Raw genomic sequence first — 27,146 nt, forward strand, 5'->3', positions numbered from 1 at the left:
ATTATTTTTGAGAGAATTTTCCCTTTAAGGCTAATTCATTTCATCAACATGCCTTTCTGTAAAAACTAACCGAAGCTCATAGCCACAACAGGCATACACGTTTACAAAATATATGTCATAGAGTGTAAAAAGTGTAAAAAATTACAAACATACTATAAAGAATGTTTAAATAATCATTTTGAAATAATCTGCAAAGTAATGGACAACATAAGGAACTGTAAATGTTTCATTGATGTTTTCAGAATGAAATTCAAGTAGATGTGTTTTGTTTTTTCATTCTACGTTTATGAATAAAAAATCTCATAAAATCATATATGAATGATGAACAAAATCAAAACAGAAAACAAGTCAATAGAAAGCTTTTTTAAATCCACGCTAGTATAAAAGCAGCATTCTCAGGCGAAGATCTTAAACTGCTGAACAGTATTTGTAGCTCACTGGAGCACATCATTATCTTGTTTCATGAGACTGCAACGTCATCACAGGTTTATCACATCACTACGTTTATTTATCTAACTGAGGGAATTGTAGGTTTCTCTCAAACTGAACTAAAATAGCGTATCATCGAATGTTTATCCACCTCAAGAATCCGTGCTAATATTAACATTTACAGGCGTTTCTCTGCCTCCCACCGGCTCTCTCCCTGACTGGCTACCCATGCACAAATGGATTATGATTGATTTTTCCAGTCAGATATTGTACCCTTCAAATGTAAAGCTGCAGGCTGAAACCGCAAGTGAATGCAGCTGTTGTGTTCTTTGAAATCATCTACAGCTAAAGTGTGTCATTTCTGTGCCACTGGTGTAACACAACAAAATTGCTAAAATAATGACATGATTTCAAAGAAGGTTTCACTCATCCACATTTTTCCATTGATGCCAAACAGACCAACAACTGCCACCAACCTCTCACCATTGGTTTTTGCTCTTTTAGGCTGATAAACAGAATTCACAGTACATATTTTCATTTTTTGTGGGAATTAACATATAACTTACCATCATATTGTTCATGCTTTCATAGCCTGCTTTCATTTTAGGCTGGGACAGGAGAAAACATTTCAATATTCAAAATGAAAACATATATATATATATATATATATATATATATATATATATACTGAATACCTTGAAAAACATTTTAGTTCATCGGCAAATCATGGGCATCAAAGTGGGAGCTGCAGCTTTTGTAGAGAAATGAGCAGATTCACACTTCTCATGATTGTTTGAAACGCTGAGAACTGTACGATCAAGAGCGTTGCAAATGTCTGGAATACCGACACAACACTATCCACTTCGTGTGGTGAGAGGTGAAATTGTCGTTCTACTATATATGCATATATATATTCAATATGATCCACACTGTAGTGTATATGCATATAGTGTACAAAATAACATATACAATATTGTGAGGCTTTCTTATAAAAGCTAAATCTGGCTGGATTTACTTTATCTAGGAATCAGGGAATTTTACTAACGTTTAATTTGCTAACAAAGTTTTTTTTACAAAATAAAGTGTAACAAGCACTGAACCAAAACATATGGTGTCCAAGTTGGCTGGTTTAGTGCCAAACAAGTCTATGAAAGACACTAAATTTTGTCTGGAGCAACTAGCTAGTAAACATATCCATGACTAAATTTATGCCGATTACAAAATCTTCACGCATTTAAAGCTGCTGTGTGTGATATCTAGGAGCATCTATTGACAGAAGAAGTGGAACGTAATATACAGTACATAACTATGTCTTCACAGAAGTGTATAAAGACCATACATAATGAAGCGTTATGTTTTTGTTACCCTCGAATGAGCTATTTCTATCTACAAACACCACGGGTCACATTACATGGAATTCACCATGTCGTTGCTACAGTAGATCTAACAGGACGTGTTTCAGTGGTGAAGTGAGCCGTTGGTTGAAATAAAAAATTATAATGTAACAGAATTACGCTGACTATAACTTGAGTGAAACTTTGACAAGTAATTGTAAAAACTAGTTGCTTTACATGTCAGTCAAAAAATTGCATGTTCTCAGGGGCAAGATCTGAGCCAAGAAAAGTACAAAGTGGACTGGACTACATGCCGACAGTCAAAAGTCTTGCTTCCAAGAATCACATAAGCCTTGATCTCACTGCTTTTTGGGGTACATGCATTCCGTTTGCACAACTGTTTGTACACACCTGCAGACACACAGCTGTTAACTCCCGACACTCCAGCAAACTCATAAAATCAGCTCATCTCTGATGTCTAACAAGCCACTTGCTTCCATCAGTCCTTCGCACCTGGTCAACTGGAGGCATCATTCTGCACAGTCTCGCCACGGCCAGCGTGTCTGTTCCAGCTGCAGCTGTGGCGTGTGGATGATTTATAGCAGTGTGATTCAGAGTGATTACACTGACAGTGCAGCAGCAAACACAACAAACCGTTCCCTTCCAGAGATCTACGCCTCCAGGGCTGAATAATCACACAGTCCATCACGGGCCAGACCCTCCTCATCCTACTGGCCCTTCTTTCACTCGCCTGTTTTTCATTTGGAATCGCCACATTCTTCACAGCTTTTGTAACTTTTGCAAGAGACCGGCGGGGGTCTCGGAAGTTCTATCTGACATATTCCCTTACCACACATAGACTTATTGTCGACAGACCTGAAGGGTCTTTGCATGTAAAATATTATTCACCATATATGCAAACACATTCATACTGTGTAGATGTTTTGGTTAGAAGCTAATGCATTGTGAGCTTGTCTACGTTGACGGCTGCGTTTCTGCCAGATGTTTGGAATATTTCATAGCAATAGAGTTTAATTGATGACTCATATTTGAAAAAACTTGTCAATTCCTTCTCTATTCTCTTATGGTTAAAACAAAAACCAAGGTTTTAAAGTAATTGTGATGCTTTTGATTAACTGTTATACGCGAGGTACTAAGTGACTCATGAATACATCTCCGCGTTGAATGGGGTCGCATTTAATTAATTCAGTCTAGCCAGTGTTTAATTATTGAATTTTCTTATGTACGGAACCTTGTGTGCTGATAAACTTTTAGTCCATCTTTTACTGCTCTAAATTTCCTCCAGATGTCTGTCTGGACTGATGAGAAATATTGGTGACTGATGTTTAATTACTTAATAATTGACTAGAGTTGAGTAAGCTGTGGAGCAACGCTGGGAGATGTTCTCATCTGCTAAACACAAATGTCTCATCCTCACCCAGCCAGATGGAGCTACAGTTAACACACCAGATGTAGAAGGTGAGGTACAGGCAAAAACAAATCTAATCACACTTTTCCCTGGCAAGCTTGACAGTACGAAAAGGAAGTGTTCAATTTTAGCTGAAATGTAAATGTACAATTTCAAGTTAGCAGGTTCCATCTTTTTGGACAACTTGCAATTATAAAAACAAGCCTGTGGTGCTAAAATCTAATTCAGCAAATCTGTTTACACCTGGGATAATACTGCGTCGAAGATTTATGCAAAATATAAAAATCACTCAGATGCTTATTGCTAACACCATTTATTTTAAAGTATCTTGGTTAAATAAATTATATGCAATCATTTAAAATCTTACTCTAAAACACACACAAAACCTTGTCTGTAGTCCATATAAGTGCGCAAATATCACTTGGCACAGAGTCAAATGGAATGTTTAAAGCTCTTAAAGGAAATGTATTTTTATTAAAATTGCAATTCATATTATAGCTCAACCAGAACTATGATTATGACCATATGATTGTATATTTGAAATAATTACAATGAATCAATAACCTCATGAAGCAATTGATCATATTCAGTTTAAATGGTGCAAAACAATCAGCTGACCTCAAAGATCATTCTAGTTACAGTTGACCTGTTGTCCTTGAACATTAATGCCAATGTGTCTCATTTCAATTTTTTTTAAATGTTCCATGACTTAACACACACATACACTGTTCCCAAATGATTAATATAAATATTAAAGCAAACACATGGGTGCTTTTGTTTGGAGAAAATTTGAAAAAGTTATAAAAATATCATAATTTAATCACCATCATGCCATTCCAAATCTGTATGACTTTCTTCTGCAGAACGCAAAGGGCTATGTCGGTACCCCAGGTAGAGCATGTTCTCGTGGCACAAGTGCACTTGTGTCCACAGACGTGCCACCTGGAGGCACCGACCAAGGCTCCCTTCCAAAGCATGTTAGTCCACGCCATCACTGATGTCGAGGGCTTACACTGCGACAGGTCAGTTGCCTCCGCCCTTCACGCCATGGCCATCCTGCAGATCCACCAGGTAAGGTGTTGGAGTGGTTAGACGAGGGAAAGGAGGACCTAGTGGTTATGCAGGGCTTGCGCACCGCCACAGACCTCACTCTCCGGGCAACCGAAGTGACGGCGCACACTGGGTCCGACGATGTCACACCTTTGCCTCAATCCTGCGCAGATGGGAGGCCTCGAGAGAGTCCGCTTTCTTGATGCACCCATCGCACAGCTTGGGCAGCTCGGTGATACTGCCGAAGATTTTCGATGAAATAGCAGACGTAGGCCATCAGCCTCTCCACTGTGACCCGGGCCCCCGTACCTCCGCCCCCGGTGCCCCCTCCTCAGGTGTCCCCTGCGTCACGGAGGCAGCCCTCACTCCCCCGGGAGCAGGGCGTGCGTATGCTAACTATCTTGACGACTATCTTGACCTTTCTTGGCACTTGTGGGATCTGTGGCCTAGGCACCATGACCGATTGGGCCTACGGGTCAACCAGGACAAGAGCATGCTCTCCCCTGTTGGAGCACCTCATTTCCTGGTATGGAACTAGACTCTGTTACCATGCAGCGTGCCTCACGAGAGCATGCCCAGTCGATGCTGTGCTGCCTGGCCCTCATAAGGCAGCAGTCAGCGGTCACCCTGAAACACTCAGAGGCTACTGGGTTATATATCATCCTTGTCGGCAGCCATGCTGTGCGGAGCCAGGGTAGAGGAGCATCTAAATTTTCCGATTGGCCCAACCAGACTTGGCTCTCGTAGCACACGCTCTGATGGCCACTCCCCCCTGGTGAGAAGGGCACGGTCTGGCACCCGAGAACAGACCTCTGGAACCCCATGTCTGGACCCTGGACAGGACAAGGAGATCCGAAGTGACCTGTCTCCCGCTCTTGTGAGTATGGTCATTTGGGCAAGAGCACCACCACTAGACGACTGTCGCTATAATTGGCGCCCCTTCTCACCGCTTCCTGCAGCACAGAGCCTCCCTATTTCCTCCACTGGACGAAGTATAGGCATTCCATCCATCACTAAGCACTTGGGGGGTACGAGCCTGGCGGAGCAGCTCGTATTCACGCCCAGTATATGTGAGTTTCCTAGTGCTCCACACGTAGTGACTCCCCTCCTTGGGTAGTCCCGTCTGACGCTTTCTCACTCTTGGTTCCCCTGTCGGCTAACCTGTGACCTCCCCTCGGTGGACTCCACCGCTTCTGTGCACCCCTGGTTGGGCCCTGCACTACTACTCCCATGAGTTCCTCCCACTGGTGAGACCATGTAGGTATTCCACGTATTATCTCCCTTCGGCGGATGTGGTCTCGTAGCATCCCCCCTTGAGAGACAGACAGAAAGGGAACGTGGCGGAGTCTGGCGTGCAATCGCATTCGCCAAGTTCATTGGCCTTTTCAAAGTAGAATCGGAGATGATAGGTTCTCAAGTTCCTGTAGCTCAGTGGTAAGAGCATTGTGTTAACAACGCAAGGTTGTGGGTTTGATCCCAGGTGATTGCAGATACCTATGTAAAATGTATAGGATAATGCAATGTAAGTCGCTTTGGATAAAAGCATCTGCCGAATGCCTAAATGTAAGTCATTGGCCAACAGGCTTATAAACAGCCAGCTCACCAGAAGAAGGTGAGAAACTTCTCTATGAGACCAAGACTACCTCTTCCTTTGACTCAATACAGAGAACAGCTGGTGACCAGGCAACCCCGCCACAAGGACCACATGGACATGCACGCTCACAGCACAAGGAGAGCATCACGGAAGAGGGACTCCCACACGCACCATCACACCTATTTGTAAATAAAAACCACCCTCCGGGGCTTTTCATTTGAGCTCTACTTGTCATGTATTCTTCCACCCTGCTACAATACTTGATCCTGGTGTTTAATTGCAAACACTGTTCAGCAATCCGAGTTTTTATAGGTCTACTGGTTTTAAAGACCTTTAACATATAGATCACATTAGATGTTTTACAAGAGATTGTACCTTGAATAAAAATAAATTGCATTGTGAGGATGTGTTAAGGTCGACGTTTTGTATGTAAAGTTACACTGTTGGCAATTTCCAACCTGAAATTGCCATGGGGTATTGTGTTCAAAAAATGATGAGGAGATTTCAGATCAGCTCTAACCAGAATGTTATGAAGATTAGGTGCTCTTTTATAAACAAGGTGGTTTTCAAAGCATTTTTGAGACTAGGATCCCTTTCCAAAATATGCAAATGTTTTGATATAATTGTCTCAATCTCCTTAACAAGAGGCGGACATTGCATATACCAATTAATACGAAGATCAAACTTTTTATGTTTTTTAACAAGACATATCTTTGAAAGCAGCAGACTGAACCCATTATTCTCTACCTGCTTGTTTTTTTAACATCTCTGCTAAAAGACCCCATTGATCCTGAAAATCTTCATCCCTACTGCATATAAAACTAAATTGAGAAATTGGTAACGAAGTGACCGGGTGATAAGATTGTCCATGTAAAATAGTGTTGCGATCAGTAGGTTTTTCGATATAATGTAGTCCTACTATTGCATTATAAAATACATGTTGAATATTGTTACAGTCACAATAAATCAATTCAAATAGCTCAAATCCTCACGGTTCAACATTGTAATTAACAAAAAAAAAATTTAACCCTTTTTTATTAAGTGTTCTTGAGATTCTCTAGGTTTTCTTGAAAATCGAGGAGTCAAAAATAATTAAATGAGGGGGATAATAATTGTGGCCAGTGTGTATTAAAGAAAAACGTGTATTTCATTAAGCGATTTCCCACCTTTTTGAATTGTTTTACTTTACTTGATATTTTTAAGGGGGCTAATATTTTTGTTGCCAACTGTGTATTAGTCAATTAAACTTAAGATTTGTGCAGTAACCTGTGTCTTGGTCCACAAACCCTAACTTTAGCGCCATATTCTAATGCCTTCAAAACAACAAAACTGCTACAGCACCTACACAATAAACTGGTCTGACAAAATTCCAGTCACTGCCATCGCACTGCCCAAAAGCTTCAGTCAAAGTGGCATTATTCCTCAGGTGTAATTGCTTGACTTCTGTAGAGTGAACGACTCTTGACACGAGAGCACTACCAGCCAAGGGCTAATTGAGAGAGGATGCTCTCTCACCTCACTATCAGAAGCACCAGCACCACACCACAGAAGAGGATGAAGAGCCGCAGAAGGATGCAATGATAAGACAGCAAGAAACATTGACAGCTAGGGACACAAATCCTAGTAAGAAATTAAAAAAGGTAAGCTTACAATCAGAACATGCCTTTGTTCAATGAAACAGAAACGGATTTGTTCAAATAAAGCAACCAGCCGACAGTGACAATATTCAGATGCTGTACAGTATGAATTTCGTATCTGCTGCTATTATTCAGAACCGCAAATACAGTCTGAATGAGAGAAAAGACCGGAGCGACATGTAAGTGGCCAGATTTCCGTGACAGCGGCGAGATTAAGATGAAGATCGTCTGTCACGCTGATCCGTTCCTCTAAATACAATCTAAATCTCTGTCAGGCAGCGAGAAACAGCCATGACAACTTGAATTCAAGGGATCCTGCGCTGACCTCAGGAACCGATGGGGTGTTTAAATTGAGACTTTAAAAGATAAAATAACATTGGCTTTACTTGAAGGATCACACTTTTCTGGCACTTCAAAACAGACTGAAGCTGAATTTACTAGGAATGAATTGTGGTTTTAGCACCCCATTCACTGAAGGAATTATGTAAATTAGTTAACAACACAACGTGCCCGAAAACTCGGCATGGCACTGTTCTCCATTTAGCAGAGTGGAACTGTGGACAATGCAGCAGGCTGTCGTACTTTTTACAGGGTGTATAAATCATTGCATCTGATTTGTTTCTAAATGTGCAAGTCTACTTTCTGTATGTGATAAATTATTACTGCCTTGAATGTACACAAACATACTTTTCAGATGGATACCAGGCGAGTTTATCCTGAAAATGATGATGACTTAATATACCTATGACTCTGTAATGCATTTTTATTATGAAACACTTAATAATTTCTCTGTTTAATCGAACAGTTCAAAAGTAAATCTATCTTCAATTTCTTACCCTCAAGTTCTTGGCCACCACTGACAACCATAGTAGGAAAAAATTGCATTCTACATTTCTTTGTTCTGTTGAACACAAAAGAAGATAATTTGAAGAATGTATGAAAGCAAACAGTTCTAGGCAACTTTTGGCTTCCATTGTATTTGTTTCTACCCACGGTAGTCAATATTGCCGCAGAACGGTTTGGTTACAACCATTCTTCCAAATATCTTTCACTGTGATTTTTATTGGAACAAAACAATTCATACACATTTGGAATAACTTGAGGGTGATTAAATTATGACAGAATTGTTATTTTTCCGGTCATGAACCACACACGGTAAGTGAAACTGAGTCATATGTCTGTGTTTTGTTGCCAATCGGCACATACCTGCATAAGCTACCCATCACTATCTTATAGTCAATCAACAGTTATGAAGGGATATAGCGATGATGTATTGTGTGCTCCTGATGTAGTCCCGCCCCCCCTGCACGCGTTCCGAAATAATCGTACAGCTTTATCTGTCTTTCATAAATGTGATTAAACTAAAGACTCTTCGAAGATACAAAGTATGCAATACTACTCTATAGGTCCTCAAGATTAATATTATAGTGTTACGTATTAATTTCGTGTGAAAAAATACAAATTCAATACAATAGTGCAATACTGACGGAAGTCTCCAGATGAGCATATAGTACACACTGATGTATATGATGATGGTACTGCTGATGGTGCTTCCTACAGCAAGATCATGCGATCATCTTTCCTTGACTGTTTCTCATGGGGAAAAATCGAATCATCAGCGACCACTGGTGCCAGCTGTTATCTCCAGAACCATTAGAAGAGACAAAGACTGTACCAGTACTCTTCGGTGGTTGGGGAAGAAGATGAATAGAGTGCTTCACAGCTTCAATGCATCAGATGGGACATTCACCTTCATCTTGCTCTAAATAAGATATGTGGCGCCACAATGGCAAAAGCACACAGGGAGACAGGTACAGCACAGAACCCATAAAATGTAGAGAAAACCCTGTGTCCAAGGACAAAAAGAACGGGGAAAGCTCATTCGTGGGCAGAAGTCAAACAAATGAAAAATTTATGGAGTTGAAATGTGACCGATTCAAGGCATGCTCAGATCGATTAACAGATATTCACAATCTGACTATCAGCACAAAATTCGGCCGATCTCATGAACTGATTCATGTTGACATTTACACCTTATGGTTACTCATTCAATTATAGCCCCACAGTTCCATCGATCTGGAGCATACACCGCACATCATACTATCCACCGTGCCATGTTTCCAACCCAAATTATACTTTGAAGTATTAATGTTGGTCTCTTTAAGCCACGCAACAAAATCGCATCTCCGGAAAACTGAGGTATGTTTAGAGCTGCATGTTTCATAGCAGCCTATATGATATATGAATTTGAAAGATGTGAGTTAAACTGAAGCCCGCTGCGAAGAGAACGAGTCTCGGCTCTGTGAAGCAAACGAGCCTCTGCTCTGTGAAGCTCCTGATACATGACAAAAGCTGAGACAAGACATTCAGGAAGGTACTCTATAATTTGAGACAGATGGCGTCTCAGCAGCACCAGCTGCATGCTGAGAGAAATATGTTGGGCAGAGAAATACAGCAAGCATATACGGAACACACAACCCAAACAGTTTTATTTACAGCAAACTCTTGTCGGCATAGAAACATCTGACAACTCGTGAAGACGCAGGGCATGTTGGGATCTTTTATAATTTATTCTTCACCTACATTGATTGGAAGATTTGGACAAATAAAGACTTCACGTACATCAATGTTCATAGCCTGCATTCTCAGATCAAAAGTAAAATGGAATACAAATAGTCATAATTTGATCAGAATATTTTAAGATCATCGCTGTTACATGTGGGACCCCCAAATTATGGAGTCTGCACACGGCAGCATTTGTAGAGGTGGATGGAGGTAAAGACATGAAAATATGACAAACATTTTTTTTTTTGCAGCTATTGGCAGAGGTGGCCTTTTGAAATGGAAAGCAAGATATAACATGTGATCTTTAACAATGAGAATACTGACAGTGTAATTCACACTTGTCAGCCTTAATGGAGCCATATATGATGGCACTTTAAGGTCTTTAAAGTGATAAAAAAGGAATTGCTATCATTCCCTCACTCCATCTTGGTGAAGCGAATGCAAAGGGAGGAATAAATTACACGACTGTTTACTTTGAAGTTCCCCTTATATCTTCTATTCTGGGTGTTGGGCTTCAAATCCAGATTTGATATCTGACACAATATGAAAACGAACGCTTCTTTTAAATAAAAATATCCTTAAAAAATGTGAAAACAATTTTCCATGGCTGAAACTATTCATGTGTTTGCTTTCTAAAGATCTCTTGAAATTCTGTTTAATGCCTTTGACAGCCAATAATTATCTGCACAAAGCACATGGTGAGCACAAACCATGTTTGTCCTTCTTGCACATACTTTTTTTTTAATGCAGTCAGGTTTGTATTTGCTTTTTCTTTCATCAATGTGTTTTTGAGATTTCAGATGCATAAGCCAAAAAAGAGTTTGCATGAACATCCTTTAATGAACATTTTCCTGTCTTGTTTAGTCAATCAGTCTAATATAAATGCTTCAATGTATTTCCTTATTTGCATTTGCACTGCTGCAGAGGGCGGCCAGCGTTGACACAACCTCTCGTTCCCTCCATCAGGTAACGGAGGTTACATACGAAACCGAGACGTTCCCTTTCTGTCGGTCTCTCGACGTTGTGTCAACAGAATGGGGTTACTATGAAAATGCCACGGCGCTGAGTGCGTCACAATCTCTTCGCTAGTGCGAAATTGCAACCTTCCAGTGGAGAGGTAGGGGTTTCCCGTGCTTAAAAAAGGTAGGGAACCTCTTCCATCGGCCATCACAGGCTGAGGCCTATTTTCTCTAATGGCGAGATGACGCCCGGCACCGTAAAGGCCACTGGGAAGCACTATTGCCCCATTGAGTAAAACGCGCTACGGAGACCACTTCCTACCGCAGGTAGGGGGTTGGGTCTTCCTCCCCAGTGGTGAGCGCCTGCAGGTTCACCACCTTGGCCCTGAAAGGGAGTGGTGGGAACCTTGGGCACGTAGCCGGGCCGGGTGAGTGTCCGTGAGAGTGTCCGTGTCCGAACTCTAGGCAATCCGTGGCCACGGAGAATGCTTGTAGGTAGCCTGAGTGATGGTCTCCACCAGGGAGTAGGCCACTCAGAATCTCCTCAATCAATCACTCAATCACTCTAACTTTATTTATAAAGCTCTTTAAAACGACCGAAGTAGACCAAAGTGCTGTACAAAGAACAAAATGCAAGCAAAACAACTCATACAGCACAGACTTTCAATGTGAAATAAAAATTATGAACAAAACCTATTTAAACACAGCCTAGACATAAAAACAATTAAAAATAAACAAATAGTCAACTCCTGGTGTTAAAGGCCAAAGAAAAAAGATGGGTTTTTAAAAGAGATTTAAAATGAGTGAGCGAAGTGGCCTGTTTTATCTGCAGAGGCAGATCATTCCACAATTTTGGAGCTGCCACAGCAAAGGCGCGGTCCCCTCTGAGTTTACGATTTGTTTTGGGCACCTGTAGGAGCAGTTGATCAGCTGACCTAAGAGAACGAGTGGGTGTGTAAAAATGTAATAACTCAGAGATGTAAAGTGGGGCGAGACCATTTAGTGATTTAAAAACAAATAAAATAATTTTAAAATTAATCCTAAACTGTACGGGCAGCCAGTGAAGCGAAGCTGAAATGGGGGAAATGTGCTCATATTTACGCGTTCCTGTTAAAAGACATGCTGCCGCATTTTGTACCATTTGGAGACGAGCTAAAGAAGACCCACTAACCCCCACATAAAGTGCATTACAGTAATCCAGCCGACTAGTAATAAAGGCATGGATTACTGTCTCAAATTGTTCTCTTTGTAAAAACGGCTTTATTTTGGCCAGCTGCCTCAGCTGGAAAAAACTTGTTCTAACTACGGCACTAATCTGACAGTCAAGCTTTAGGTCTGCGTCAATTTTAACCCCCAAATTAGTGATAACTGGTTTAGTATACTGGGCCAAATCACCCAACTCGACAGAACGGGCCCCATTTGAGCCACCAAAAATCATCACTTCTGTTTTTTTTGCATTAAAACTTAAAAAAAAAAAAAAAAAAAAAAATTCTGTCTGGTCTCAGGTCTGGTCTCAGAAATTCCTTCGTCAGGGGAATCGGCTGCAAGCGGCATCTCATCGTCGTCACAAACCGTTTCCGAATGCGTGGCGGAGTAGCAAGACGGGGTGGTGCCGCCTCCTGGGGAACGGTCAGACAAGCGAGGTGGGGCGTGAACAGTCCACGAGCCGGGGGCTGACGGATTGAGGCTCATGGTAATCCCTGTATCACCCTCGACACTTGTGGACGCCAGGGCCGGCACCACTGCTGTTACGGAAAGGGAAGCAGGCGTGGTGTTGGCTGATACTCGTAAGAACACAGCCACTTGTGACTGCAACGTCTGGATCGCCATTCGCCCACCATTCGACCCAGACACTTGAGGCAGACGTCATGTCCGTCCCCCTCCTCGATGAGTGTGCACCCACGAGCACAGCGGGACATGCCGCGCTGAAGAAATTTGCTCTTTTAGAAAGAAACACACACTCTGGTTTACTGCCAAGATGCCCAGGGGAAGCCGCTGAAGAAGGGACAATCCGCTGCAGACCAGCAATAAGAGAACGTCGGAGTCGTCAGCATCCATGTTCAGGCTCTAAAGAATAAAAGGTGAATGAATGCAGCACACCGGCTCCCTTTTATACCCGGATATCCGGGGCGGAGATTGGCATGCAAATTTCATTTGCCAATTCTCATTGGCCTTTTCAAGTCAGTCAGAGATGATAGGTTCTCAAGTCAAACCCCATTCTGTCGACACAACGCGAGAGACAGACAGAAAGTGAACTTAGTTTTCCCCTTAAACAACTAAACCAGATTCTGATCAGCCCTAATTTAACTTATTTTGTAATGAGATCATTTAAAACACTGAAACGCTGATGAAAATATATCATGTCATACAGCATGTAACAAGCGCTCAGGACAAGAATATTCAGAGCGACAAGATATATTTTCAGTTACAGTTTCCAAACCGAGGTGTTTCACCAAGCTCCAGTCTCTCTGTGATCACAGTTCTAAATGCAAACTACATGCATAAGCATATGTAGACCATGCAAATAAAGTCCTCATGTGCTGCAGTTATAATTGGGAGCAAATTATATTGTTTTAGAGGACGAGCCTCCCAGGACTTACAAGTGAGAGAGTAAATGTGAGAAAACACATGACAGATCTGTTACACCCAGGACAACACACTACAACCAGGTGTGAACTTTATCTTTAGCTTGAACTTTATTCAGCTGAAAGCAAAAATGAAATACAAATTAAACAGTCAGGAAAATTGTTCTAAACGTCTTATTTTAATATAAGGATTCTCGGTTGTTACCTCATGGTTAGGGTCTCAGTCTTGTAACCCAAACGCTGCCGGATCGAGCCTAAGTACCTAGGTGGGGGGAGTGAATGTAGCTCAGTGGTAAGAGCATTGGTTGTGGGATCGATTGCAGATACCTATGTAAAATGTATAGGATAATGTAATGTAAGTCGCTTTGGATAAAAGCGTCTGCCAAATGCCTGAATATAAATGTTCAGAAGTGCCCTCCTCCACCTTCAATACCCCAGCTGAGGTGAGACCCTTGTGCAAAGCACCGATCCCCCAACTGCTCCCTGGGTGCTGCAGCAATAGCTGTCTACTGCTCTGGGTGTGTTTACGGTGTGTGCATGTTACTCACAGCTGTGTGTGTTCACTTGGATGGGTTAAAAGCAGAGCACAAATTACAAATATCACTCACACTTCTTCCTTTAATATTATACTAAGAAAATTAAAATTTTCTTTCTCTACAGTTTGTGGTCTGAAAGTTTTTAATCCAGTAAAATATAAATTATTGAAAGATCACCTCCTAAGAATGCACATTCCTATTGGATACTTCTTCTATGACATGAATACCTATATGTGTCACAGAGATATATTTAATTGACGTTTTTCATGCCCATCGGAAGATTCGTTTTTTTTTAAGCATAAAAATAATTTAGATTTTTTTTCAGAAAACAAAATGTAATATCTCAGGTAATTTTGCTTCTGAAGATTATACAGTATATCTAGATTTTATATATTTTTTATAGTTGTTCTGCAAAAAAAGTAAATAATACAGTGTGGTGAGGAAGGCGGGGCGAGAGCCGTGAGGCGGGGCCGGTGGCGTAAGTGTGAGTTGCAATCAGCTGTGCACGCACTGGTCCCGCATCTCTCATGGAGGAGACCGGGAGCTTAAAAGGACGACAGGCAGGACTGTTGCCGAGAGAGGACCGGGCCCGGACATTGTTAAGTTTGTGTTTATGTTTTATGGCCGGCAGTCTACCGTGAGGTGGCTGCCGGTTACGTTCGTGTTTATTGTTTGTTTAATTAAAGTTTTATGGTTCAAATGTCCGCTGGTTCCCCGCCTCCTTCCTTCCCTTCTATGGAACTTTATTACATACAGATTTTTTGTGGAGTTGTGGAACTTTCTAGTTCCCAATAGACTGTTTCAGAGGCAACAACTAAAAAAATGTATGTGGCCCAAACCTGACGTCCAGGAGACCTCCACAAAGAATCAATATCTGTTGAGTAGTCTTAATTTAATTTAATGCAATAAATATACAATAAAATATTAATATCAATTCATATAAATGAAATAAAAAATAAATAGTTATTTTATAACCAGACACACAACCATAATTTAACTTCGGGCCAGGTAGACACGTCCGATGAAATTATAGTAGTCTGTATTGCTATTGTAAGGTACAGCAGTCCCAGATTATAAATCTCCTCAATTTGAAAACATTCACATCAGATACTTTGACGATACACATGAAAGCCATCAAAGTCTCTGTCCGGTTTCTTTTACTTCTCTGAGAACATGACATTACTTTGTTTGACATTAACAGTTTTTATTGTTCAGTTTTATGTTTTCTGTTGAACAAAGAAAACACAGTTAACACATCCATGGCAGTTATCCAAAATAAAACTTCACAGAACTTGCTGCTACCCTTGTTCGCACCATTGTGTTTAATTGCTTGTTTTCCCATAAACAAAACATGCGAGTCACTTTTGATAAAACCTCTGCCAAGTGGGGCTTCTCTCTATGAGTATTTGACAAAAAAATACTGATTCTAAATGTTTCAGTAAAACACGGTTTGCAGTCACCACTGATAACCAACTTTAAATCACGATGTTCTTCTCTCTAATTTCAATGTTGTATATCTACACAGAGGCAGAAACCTCATGTCTCAATTTTTCATATGTCTTTTATAAATCCTAACCTTTGGTTGCCCTTCTTGTTTGTCTGTGGGTTTTGCAAATATTTAAATTGAGAAAATATAAAGTATATAGTGTTCAATATACAGACTATTGACAGTTTGCTAGTATGAAAAGAATACAATTTATTACCAGCGTGTCTCTTTCAAGTCTAAGGCATTTCCTCCAATATCTAAACATACTGTGTTCGTGACCTTCTCATTTATGACAACAAACCCATTCCTTTTGAAGGAGAATTGCCCTGATCGAGTGAAAAAGCAAAAACCTGGCGACGTCGACAGGTTAGGCTCTGCTTATCATTACAGCTGTTTGCTCTCTGAAGCTCATTGAGATGCAACCTCAGGAGCCTCTTATTTAGGTTTCCCGTCCGTCCTTCTTAGACGCGCATTCCCAGCAGAACACCATGCACACCTGAAAGAACACGCATGTTTGCGCAAAAACATATAATCTGGGACTAGTTAAAGTAAAGTCTCCTTATTTAAAAACAATTTTACTGACATTTTAAGCAGAATATGATGGCCGCTGCTGCACTGTACACAAAAAACCTTTAACTCCTAACCTAACTCAAATTTACTAGTCTTATTCAAGAGCACAAAACTCTTGAACACAACTAGGCTCTATTGTATCATTTTAGTCAGTAGAAAAGTAGTCGATTAGAAAAATGGAACTATGGAACCCAGCACAATCCATCTGGCTTACATCTATTTGACGTCTGCATTTACATCTGCAAGACATCTGCAATACATAGTTTGCTCATCTGCAATACGTCTCAGAGACGTCTGTAATACATCTGCTAAAGATCTGAAAACTGCACAAACTGCTGCGTAAAAACATCTGCTAAACATCTTAGAAAGAGCAGCTTTACATCCATTCTAAATCATAAACATCTTACACACATCTTATAGATGTCTATCAGACAGCAGACATCTCCGAGACGTATTGCAGAAGAGCAAACTGCGAATTGTAGTAGTCTTACAGATGTAAATGCAGACGTCAAATAGATGTTAGCCAGATGTGTGGGTGCTGTCAGAGAAATGACTGGCAATATGACATCAGCAGCCTTTGTCAGTGCAACACTGGACTTGCCAGAAACAGCAGAGTCTATGTATCACACAGTTGTGTCAGCCTCATAACTACTGGGACAAGAACTGAGAAATTAAGCAATTGCTTGAAAATTGTATGCACACCCCTTTTCAGATAACTATAGAGTTTTTTTATTTTTTTGTACAGTACATCATTAAAAAAATGTACAAATGCTAAATTGTGCTATAAAAACAAATGTTTATGGACAGACATTTCTCAAATTCTGTCAGCATGTATAGATCAGAACAGGCACAATTGAGGTAATGTGATCAGCAGCTCAGTGATCAGATCCATTCTTAACGGCCAACTAATAACAAAACTAGGCTAATTGTAACTAGATGAAACTGGATGTGTGCCGATATTTTGTAATAGGCCTACAGTATTTCACTATAATGAACCTTCACAATATTGCTACTGTGCACATGAAAAAATGACAGTAAATTACTAACAATATATTTTAAGCTTCTTTCCATGAAACATTTAGCTTAGCTCCTGACTGATACAGAGAAACTACTGTAACTATATGATATTTATGATAAAACATTTAAAATCTTTTAAGAGTCTATCTAAACATTTCATTCTGGAATAAAACATGCCGGCTAAAAAAACATTTTTTTATAATAGTTTTTTATAGATGTGTTTTTTGCATTGAAATCTGTGTTAAACAGTTGCTGACTCCATATATTTTTATGTACAATTATTTATTTACATTTGTACTTAAATATTAAAAATGTAATGTAATAATGCTGTATACCATGATATAAGATCCAGCAATTACAGTAAACTGAAAACCTGATACTGTCACATGCCTAGGTGTAACCACAACACCAATTACATTTTTAAGGGTCAGATGAGGTAAGAAAAAATACCCCTAAACGTAACAAGTGCTTATTTTCACTTGTTACAGCAGTGGAAGCCTTTGATTTTAGATACTTTTTGGTCTTTCCTCCTAATTAAAGTCTGGCTTTCAGACAAACATCTCTGAACAATAAAGTGTAGTTTTAATGACATGACAGAAGTCATGACCTGAAAACACTCCCACACGTTAGCACCAAAAGCCAAGTCTTAAAATGCAAAAGCCGTTCACAGGTAACTTAACAATCCAGGACACAGCTTATATTGCATACTATCTATATAGAGTAGAGTGTGTTAAATAAGGAATTGTCGTGAAGTACAGAACAGTAAGCATTACCATACTCTCTAGCTCTGGACAGCATGGTGACAGGAAGACAATGACATCCGCTGCAGCTTAGCCCCGGCTCTCGCAAGGGCCCCTGGAGTGGCCCCGGGGCCATGTAATACCATGTTAATTACCACACACACCGCATAGGGTTTCAAACAGGAGTGTGTGGGTGACAGGAGAAAATCTAATCACAGGGGAACCAATTTCACTGAATATGTCGCTGTAGTGGCTGGGTGGGTAATTTGTGATGACACACAGAAAACATTACTGCCATAACAGTTGCTGAGCTGTAAATTCCTACCTGATGGAAAGCGATGGCTTTTTGACAATGTTTTCGTTTCAGTCTCCCAAGTCAAGCAGTTTATTTTTCTCTGCGTCAGCGATGTCACAGTTACACTGACTGTCATATTAATTTCAGTCGAGCGAGAAGGATCAAGAGATTGTGCTGTCAAGTTACAGTACTTAAACCATCGGTTTGTTATCACAGTTCGCCAAATTCCTCTTATCAAGAGTAGAAAGCTACTTGGTGAATTTCACAAATACGGAAGATTTGGGTGTTTCGTTACTTCCTCAAAACATTAGAGCAGGACTGTCCAGCTCTGCTCCCGAAGGTCCATTGTCTTACAGCTTCAAGTCTAGTCAAACACACCTGAACAAGCTTATGAAAGGTCTTCAGGATTACTTGAAAATTACTGGTAGGAGTGTTTGATCAGAGTTTTAGCAAACTCTGCAGGACGGTACTGTGGCCTTAATGAAGGAGGACTGTGCAAAAGAGGGAGATTTTTTGTGTTTTAAGAAGTGTTAAATTAGTTTGATACGCTAGTCAGGGCTGTAGACATATCCATGCTGAAAAACATTGAAACCCATAGAAACCACACAGATATTTTAATGGTTTCCTTAAGAATACTATCCCTTAAAAAAATGCCTTTTTTACAAAAATATCAACCTAACGTCACACTTAAGAAGGTTTTCCTTAAGTAACCTCAAAAGGTATAGTTGGGGGATCACGCCTAGAAAAGGTGTAACTTGAGTTAAGGTGTACCTTTAGAGTCTCTGTGGCGCGCTTAGAGACAACGTTATCGGGAAACGCAGCCCTGGTTGTTATACATAGAGGTCGCATTAAAAACATCCCGTGGCAGCTGAATAAATAACTATGTAGGTGATACAGTGACATTGTGCCTCATCTAGAAGCATATGGACACCTTCTCCTGTCCCTTCCTGTTACACAGCACTTGGCCTTTTACCAATGCAGCAGCTAGTTTGATAGCCATGCCAACACCTTCACAACTGCGTGTCTGTCACATTCCTTCTGGCATTCTCTGTCGGTGGTTCACACCTCTACCTGTCATGTGTAAAGCTGAACGGACCCTGCCGACACTGACAACCAAGACCATTTACAATCTCTTCAAGGGGGCAAAACAATGATGGATGAGAGAAATATCAACTGAACCAAATAAAATCATATAAAATTGCGAAAATCGATTGATTTTGATTATAAAGTACCAATGTATGACAATGACAGAGTAGATAAAGCAGATAAAGAGGTGAAATGTCTCTTTTGCCTTTGGGGTGGGGGCAGTAACAGTCAAATACAGGCAATTACACCATTTTATCTCATTTGGCAACTGGTGGAAATGGACGGGAAAATTATAGAATAAACCATTCACCCATTAGGACATTGCAACTCACGGCTGAATTCTAATGAACTGAGCCTTTTAGAGGCACGTGTGCTATTTATTTATTATTTCTTAATGTTCTAGAAAAAGAAGATGGCTATTAACTGCTGAGCAATGGCTAATGTTAACAAAAAATGCTTGTTACTGCAAAGTAGTTAAATCTTGATGTGACTTAAATTAAATCATTCTAATATACAGCCACAGGAAAGAAATTGAGACCATTTCAAAATTCGAAAACAGTTTTTCTGAATTTACTATTTATAGGTATGTGTTTAGGTAAAATTGTCATTTTTGATTTGTTTTGTGGACTACTACCAATATTTCTACTAAATTTGATATAGAAATATTGGTTCTATTTGAATTTATCTGCAGAAAATAAAAACTGGAGAAATGGGTCAATATAACAGACAATATGCTGTGTATTTTTCAGACCTCAAAAACTGCAAATATATTTAAGTTGATATTCACTTATAAGCAATACAACAGTTATATTTTTAAATGTATTATTTTCAAAATATATTTCCTTATGTCATAACCTTATCACAGTTTGCATGTGTCTTGTCAAGCTTTCTTTCACGTTGCTGTTGGATGACTCTGTGACTCCTGAGGTTTGATTTTGTTGAAATTCAACAGACACTGGACTGGAATGGCCACAATACATCTAAAAATACTGATTAAATGAACATTTGGAATGGTTTTCCATGGCTGTACATATACAAACAATATGATACTTCACACTAAACAACCTGTAAAAGTAATTTCCCACATCCCTCTTTTAGCAACATGTTATTTGTTTACGAAAGAAGAGAGACTTGTTGTTTCCCTGTTTATGAATATACCAACACTGTGATATTTTATCACAGCTGACATGTGGTGATTTATCATAGGTGACATATGGTAATATGAATCCCATATAGACACACTTTCACACTGAAAATCTGACTAAAATATTAGTGAAGACTTAATAATCGGAAGCTGAAATCCTTATCTCTAGAGAATTTTGTGGAAGCTAACAAATATAAAGGTTGTGGGAAATGTGTGTGTGTGGCTTGTGCTGACATAAAGTGCAGAAAAACAAAACAGGCTGGTTTGAATTCATTTGGGAGTGTGCTTGCACATAAATCACGGTCATTGTTTCTGAATCGAGCCTTATGGCCTAAATGAGCGGTTTGACAATGTGTGCCAAAATGCTGTAAAAAGTGAATATGTGCAGTAGTTACTTCAACAACTACATGTGTCCACATTTTACTGGGCAGTATTTTGACAAACATTGTCAACATTCTCATTTACGCAATGAAACTTGAGTAAAACAAGTTAATTAAGATGTTTTCAGTAGGTGTGTATGTTTGTTTTACTAAAAGGCTATTCAACCAAAATGTTAAAAAACACCTAAGGAACCTTAACACTTAGCATGCTGTTGATGAAATAACCTTCAGAGCCTAACAGAACCTCAGAGGCACAAGGATTTCTGAAATCTGTATCTTGGCATAGAGCGCCCTGTTGGGAATGAAAACGGCTTGGAAAACTCCTGACTGATGGGACTGAAGAGACTGAATGCAAAGCTTTTAAGACAACCTCAATCAGCTCTCATGCTCATGAAGATAGCGCTGTGCTGGCTACATCTTGCGATCGCGTGATCAATGCTAGAAGAGCTTTGAAGACTCCGACTGCAGACTGTTTCAAGGTCGCTTTGATAAGCAAGACATACAGATGACCGTATAGCAGTAGAAGTGACTGCTGCTAATGCGATTTGTGAACTGTACTCTAACTCGTGTTGATAAGAAAGTGTCTAGGAGTTATGTCTGGGGTTAAAATTGCAGAATTCATGGCATGGTTTCCCTCTTTTTCATTGGTTTGTTTTAGTTCACCTGTTTGTATTATTGACTCATTAGTCATTGTGTCTCATAATTCCAGAGTGATTATGTGAAATTGCATGCATCCAATTAAACTCTAGTGTGTTCTGACACAAACTTAGAAATGAATAGAAAAATATGCTTATATTAACTCTTTCCTTGCCATTGATGTAATTTCCGACATTTAAAACACAACACTAATTCACTATTAAGTTAAGTTTTCAGCTTTGTGCGTTTTCACAAATATACAATGGGAGGTGTATTACATAATGAATGTTCATGAAGAAGAAAATATTATTGGGGCCATATGTAGTTAAAGGTCCAGTCAGTGAAATCTTGCGGCAAGGTGGCGAATTGCACTCTCCCCCTCCCTGTCGAAACACTACATGGCAAAACATGGCGAATTACATGCAAGGGGACCTGCGGTGTACGTAGATAGAAAAAGCTCGTTCTAAGGTAATTAAAACATAACACTTCATTGTGTAAGCTCTTAAAACAAATCTGAAGGCATAGCTATATATTATATTGCATTTCTTTCAATAGATCAATTCAAAATGTACAAACTGGAGTGTCTGCCAAATGCATTCATGTAAATACCTATTATTAATCTCCATTAAATTGATTATTTACTTTGTTTTAACCTTAATTATAGCAATTGAACATCGAAGTACAGTATAGTTGAGAGCTATATCATTTCTAACAAGTAGGAAATATACAGAAATTGAATTAAGTTCTCAAACACTTTACAAGTTTCAAACTTGTAACACTTTCAAACACTAAACAGTCTTTAAGGTCCCAACCAGCCAAGAGACATGTCAGTGAAAAACAAGAAATGTGAAATTTGCGAGGAGAACAATTGCATCAAACTGAACACCCAAAATTGCAACGTCTATTAAAAACACTCAAGTCTTAAGCTCAAGATCTCATAAGGACACCAATATCTGTCAAAAAGCTCACTTTAGTAAAATGGAAAAATAAAATAATGTTCAGTACAACTAGCCAAAAAGATACTCAAGTACAGTAACTAATTACATTTACTCCAATACTTTACACCACTGGATGTTCTGCCTTTGGACTCATGAAACGATACCTGTCAGGAACCGTGACAGAGAACCCAAGTGCAGGCAGCAAAAAGGAGATGAAGGGGACTATACAAGGACTTTAATATATACAGAAAACCGGAACAAAACAAAAACCCACGAGGGGGTGACAAAACAGGGTACACAATAAACTGAACTAACTAAAGACTAAACACTTGACAAGAATTACACCTACAAAACACCTAGACTAACAGACCTAAAGACATAGCATAGCATTAAGCAAGAAACAGTAACGCATACCAGTACAACGAACGAGCACAAGACAATAGACAAGAGGGCATTAAATAGGGGAACAAACACAGGATAATTACTAAGGGGCAGGTGAAGGTAATGAAACACTAATGGGAAGGCTAACGAGACAAAAGGGCGGGAAACACTGACGAGACACGAGAAAGCACATGGCAGGTCAGAATCAAAACAAAGCCATGTCTTTCTCACACAAAACCTAAGGCTATGCCATGACTCCGCTGCAAGACCAAGAATAAACATGACATGATAGCGGAATCATGACAGATACCCACTTGTCGCTTCTATATGGGCTACACGTGACAAGTACCCTTTAATAAAACGACAATAAAACTTAAAACAAAACTAACTCTGAGCCATCAAAGCTTCAAAAAGTCTGGCACACACAGACAACTTTTAAAATATGTTGGGGAACGAATTAATACAGCATGCATGTGTCCTGTCGGCCATTATCTGTTTTTATTTTGTCTGTGTGTATGTGTTTTGTTTCAGGTAATTGGCTTACTAATTATGTAATGCTATTCAGTTTACAATATTATTTATAAAACTGAGGACATTCTTGGTTAGTTTCATATGATAAATATGATCTGGCTCCTAATGCACAACCATGGAAAATGGAAACGTAACTTTGCTTTATACTGTTTGAATATAAATATGTTAACTCATTTCCATTTGTTAGACGATGTTCATTACCAGTCTGTTACTGTTGAGTGCTGTGATTATACAGTGACGCTGTCAACTCTCTATTCATTCTCACTTCTTATCTTCATGATCGGCAGCAGCCATTGACCGCTGAATGATACATGACGAAAGGCCCGAGATGAACTCTGCCTCCTTAATGAAAACCTCATTGATTTCTCATTCCAGGGAATCATTGCCTCTTTTCTCATGCTCTCAACCTCAAGTTCCCACATTTAATCTGAATGCGCACTGTCTGGAAACGCTACTGTTCAGATCTCCAGAGGATCCTAGGGTGATTCATCAGCGTAATAAAGGCAAACACATACCTGTTTATCTCATTAAACCTCATTAAATTGCTCCGGTTTAAACAAACTACACTGCCAAACCTGAACAGTGGCGTAGCCAGAATTATATTGTTGAGGGGGCATATATGTAAATTTGGGGGTTATTATGTATATGTATAGGTTTCCATCTATTACTAAAATAATACACCTGTATTTCACTGTTTTGGCAAACATAAACATAGCCTAGCGGTTCTTAATCTGGTCCTCGCGACCCTCCGCTCTGCATATTTTGCGTCGCTCTCGTTTAAAGCTCAGTTTATAATCATGCGTGGGACCTACGCCGTCAACTCAATGTGGACTTTAAGTGCTGTGATTGGTCTGTTTGAACCCCTCCCTTGGGGTAAAACAAACTCTGGGATAGCATTATGTTTACTCAAACGCATTTCTGAATGAATTATTCTAGTAATATATAAGTGAATTATTCTTCTGTATATAAATCTGTGTTTAACATCTCAAGCTGCAACAAAAGTGATTCTTTACTTGCCGCTATCACTGCTAATGCTTCTCAAACGAGCTGCTTCTTCTTCGGCTCTTGTCTTGGTTACACAAGCAACACGTGCATGGACACTGACGCAGAGTGGTCATAAATGAGGCTACCGCATATGTCCAACACACGAGTATAAACTGAACTTGACATACCTGATTTAAAGGTGTCCTGAACTGGCCTTATATTTGTAAGTTAAACTGTTGTCTAATGTCTATTGTCTGATGATTTTTTCAATATAAAACATCAAAGTCAATAAGTAATAGGCTATTTTCTACCCTGGTTTTGAGGCCGGCTCAAGAAACGCTTGTTTTTTATGAGCATGTCACATTGAAGACTTGGAAGTAAACGCCCACTGCTTTTTTTGTTTGTATGTTTGTTTGACAAGCTATGTGCTTAGTTGGACCCTCTGTAAACTTGGTTAGACACGAAGGTTACACAAAATCAGGACATATTAAAACGATCTCTAACAAAGAAAGAGTGACGCATCATAGGCCTACATATATTTGTACTCACACAAGATTCTGGTCGGATTCTTGACGGCACAGCATCTCTTTTAAATCTAAGTCCCTGCGACATGTGCCTTGTTTGCAAAGGAAACCAAAGGAAGTGAAATGAAGCATAGAAATGCTCAATGTTACACCCACATATTTAAAATTAAACTTCAACAGCGCGTTCCTAATATCAGAATCCGAAGGAAGCGACTGTTTTCTTCCACAACCAGGCGGTGTGTAATGTTGCATGTTTGTTGCTTGGTCACTCTAAATAAAAATAAGAGTGAAAGAAGTTCTTTTGCATAACGTTGTTAACAGCTCCCGAGAGTCCTTACCTAAAGTGACAGGGTTGCCAGATCTTCACAGCAAAAATAAGCAAATAAAGACAAAGAAGAAAACACAAACCTAAAATTGCAAATTGTTTGTATATTTTATAAGACTAAACAATCTATTTATAAAGACCCAAGTGCCGAGGCTTTTTGATCTAAGAGCAAATAACAAGCATAAAATCGCTTATTAAAAACGAACATGGCAACACTGCAAAAGAGAGCTGTGTGATGCAGCCTTCCCAGCATAAACACAACACAGCGTGTATCAGCGGTTTAGTTTAAAATGACATACAAAACGAATCTTTAGACGGAAATATGTAGATATGGTTACCAGTTTGTCAATCATCACAAATGCTGGAGCGTGTACTATGTAGATGGCTAAAGTCACTCGGGAAACAGTGGGCGGGGCTAGAGAAGAATTATTTTGTGGATGGCGGTGTTTAACCTATAGATACGTACATTCCAAGACCTGGCGTTCGCCTCGTGTCAAGTAAAGTTCTAATTTCAGTAACAATGACGTCTTCGGTTCTGACACTTACAGGATGTTCATTTGAATACGATGAGCTTTTATGTAACGAAAGCTCAGGTTAAAATAGATTTCCTGACACCTTTAAATCACCAGCTCGTTAGAAGAGCGCTCCATGAATGAATTCTGTTCCAATTGACATGATCCCTACACAGTGTTCACTGCTCTCTACTAAATCGGCTGAAGTTTGCTTCTGGAGTTAAATTCAGAATAGGCCTACGAATTTGAGCTACACGACTGCCTGCAGCGTTTTTACTCACGGACAAAATTTACTATGTATGTTTGAAGGGTTATTTAACCACAATCATGAGATTTGCGTAACGTTCGAGTCATGTTTCGTGCACTTCCATGCCCTTTATGTCCACTTCGCAGGGCTTTTACAGGCGAATTTAACAAACCTCTGTAGAGATGAGAGACGCATTACAAAATATGCAGAGGTGAGTCGTGAGGACCAGAATTAAACACCGCAGTAGCTCGGCGGCTAACAGGCAAACCATTGGCTACCTTTTACATGACAGGACTGTTCGAGGGTGAGAAAAGTATTTCGACACCACAAGAAGTCAAATGCAGTGTAATCGTTATATTTAGCAATCTACTCATTTATCTTCTTTCTCATCCTTTCGTTATTTATAAGAAAACTCGCAGTGTACAATTTAAACTCTTGGCACGAAAGATGCTATATTAAACCAATAATCGATTGGTCGATTAACCAGATTAACAAATCAACAACTCCATATTTTTTATTTTAAGCAAACAAAAATCTGAGGGGGTTCATACATGTAAAAAAGGGGGCTTAAGTCCCCTCAGGACCCCTCGTGGCTACGCTACTGGTTCAGAATACACGGGATAGGATTTTGGTGCCTGTTTATGTGTTTATGTTACAGTCCTTACTATTTATTTCATTATTTGATCTACAATTAATATGCAAACTACTCAAGCAATTGCTTTGTATCATTAACTATACTGTCACCACCATAAATAACAAATGGCTAAATAAAAGTCAATATGATAACATGATCAAAATGTCTTTGAAATGAACTCTCAATAAACGGTATCACATTATGCTAAAGCAATAAACAATAGCAACCATTAGCCTCTATTTTATTACAGTTAAAGTTCCGTGAAAGTTTCTGTTCTTAACATTTCTACAATGTGTAGGCAAGCAGGCCTACTGAACAGTCCAAGAGGGAAGACTGTCTGCTGAAAATGATGTCAAGCTTTGAGAATAATGTGGATAAATGTGCCACAAATCTCCACGAGAGAATGGATTGGTGTAATTGCTGTGGGTGTCACTTTCAGTAATTTACAGTAGAGCTGATACTCACTGCGCTCTAAGAGAAGCTGCCGAACAAACCTGCCCACAGAGACACCCATAGAGTTATTCTGCTTCTTCAAATGCCAGTCCACTCCTCAAAGCGTAATAAGTAACACAATGCCATTCTGTGCTGTATTTGTTAG

General features: G+C 39.6%; 1 protein-coding gene across 1 annotated transcript in view; it reads right to left on the reverse strand.

The window, feature by feature from the left end:
- thsd7ba (thrombospondin, type I, domain containing 7Ba) overlaps positions 1-27,146 on the reverse strand; it is a gene marked incomplete at its 5' end in the record, with an annotated part of 151,091 nt that overhangs the window by 115,962 nt on the left and 7,983 nt on the right. The gene's annotated exons all lie outside the window — the stretch shown is intronic.

The sequence above is a fragment of the Barbatula barbatula genome (genome assembly GCF_947034865.1).
Source record: "Barbatula barbatula genome assembly, chromosome: 9".
NCBI lineage: Eukaryota > Metazoa > Chordata > Actinopteri > Cypriniformes > Nemacheilidae > Barbatula > Barbatula barbatula.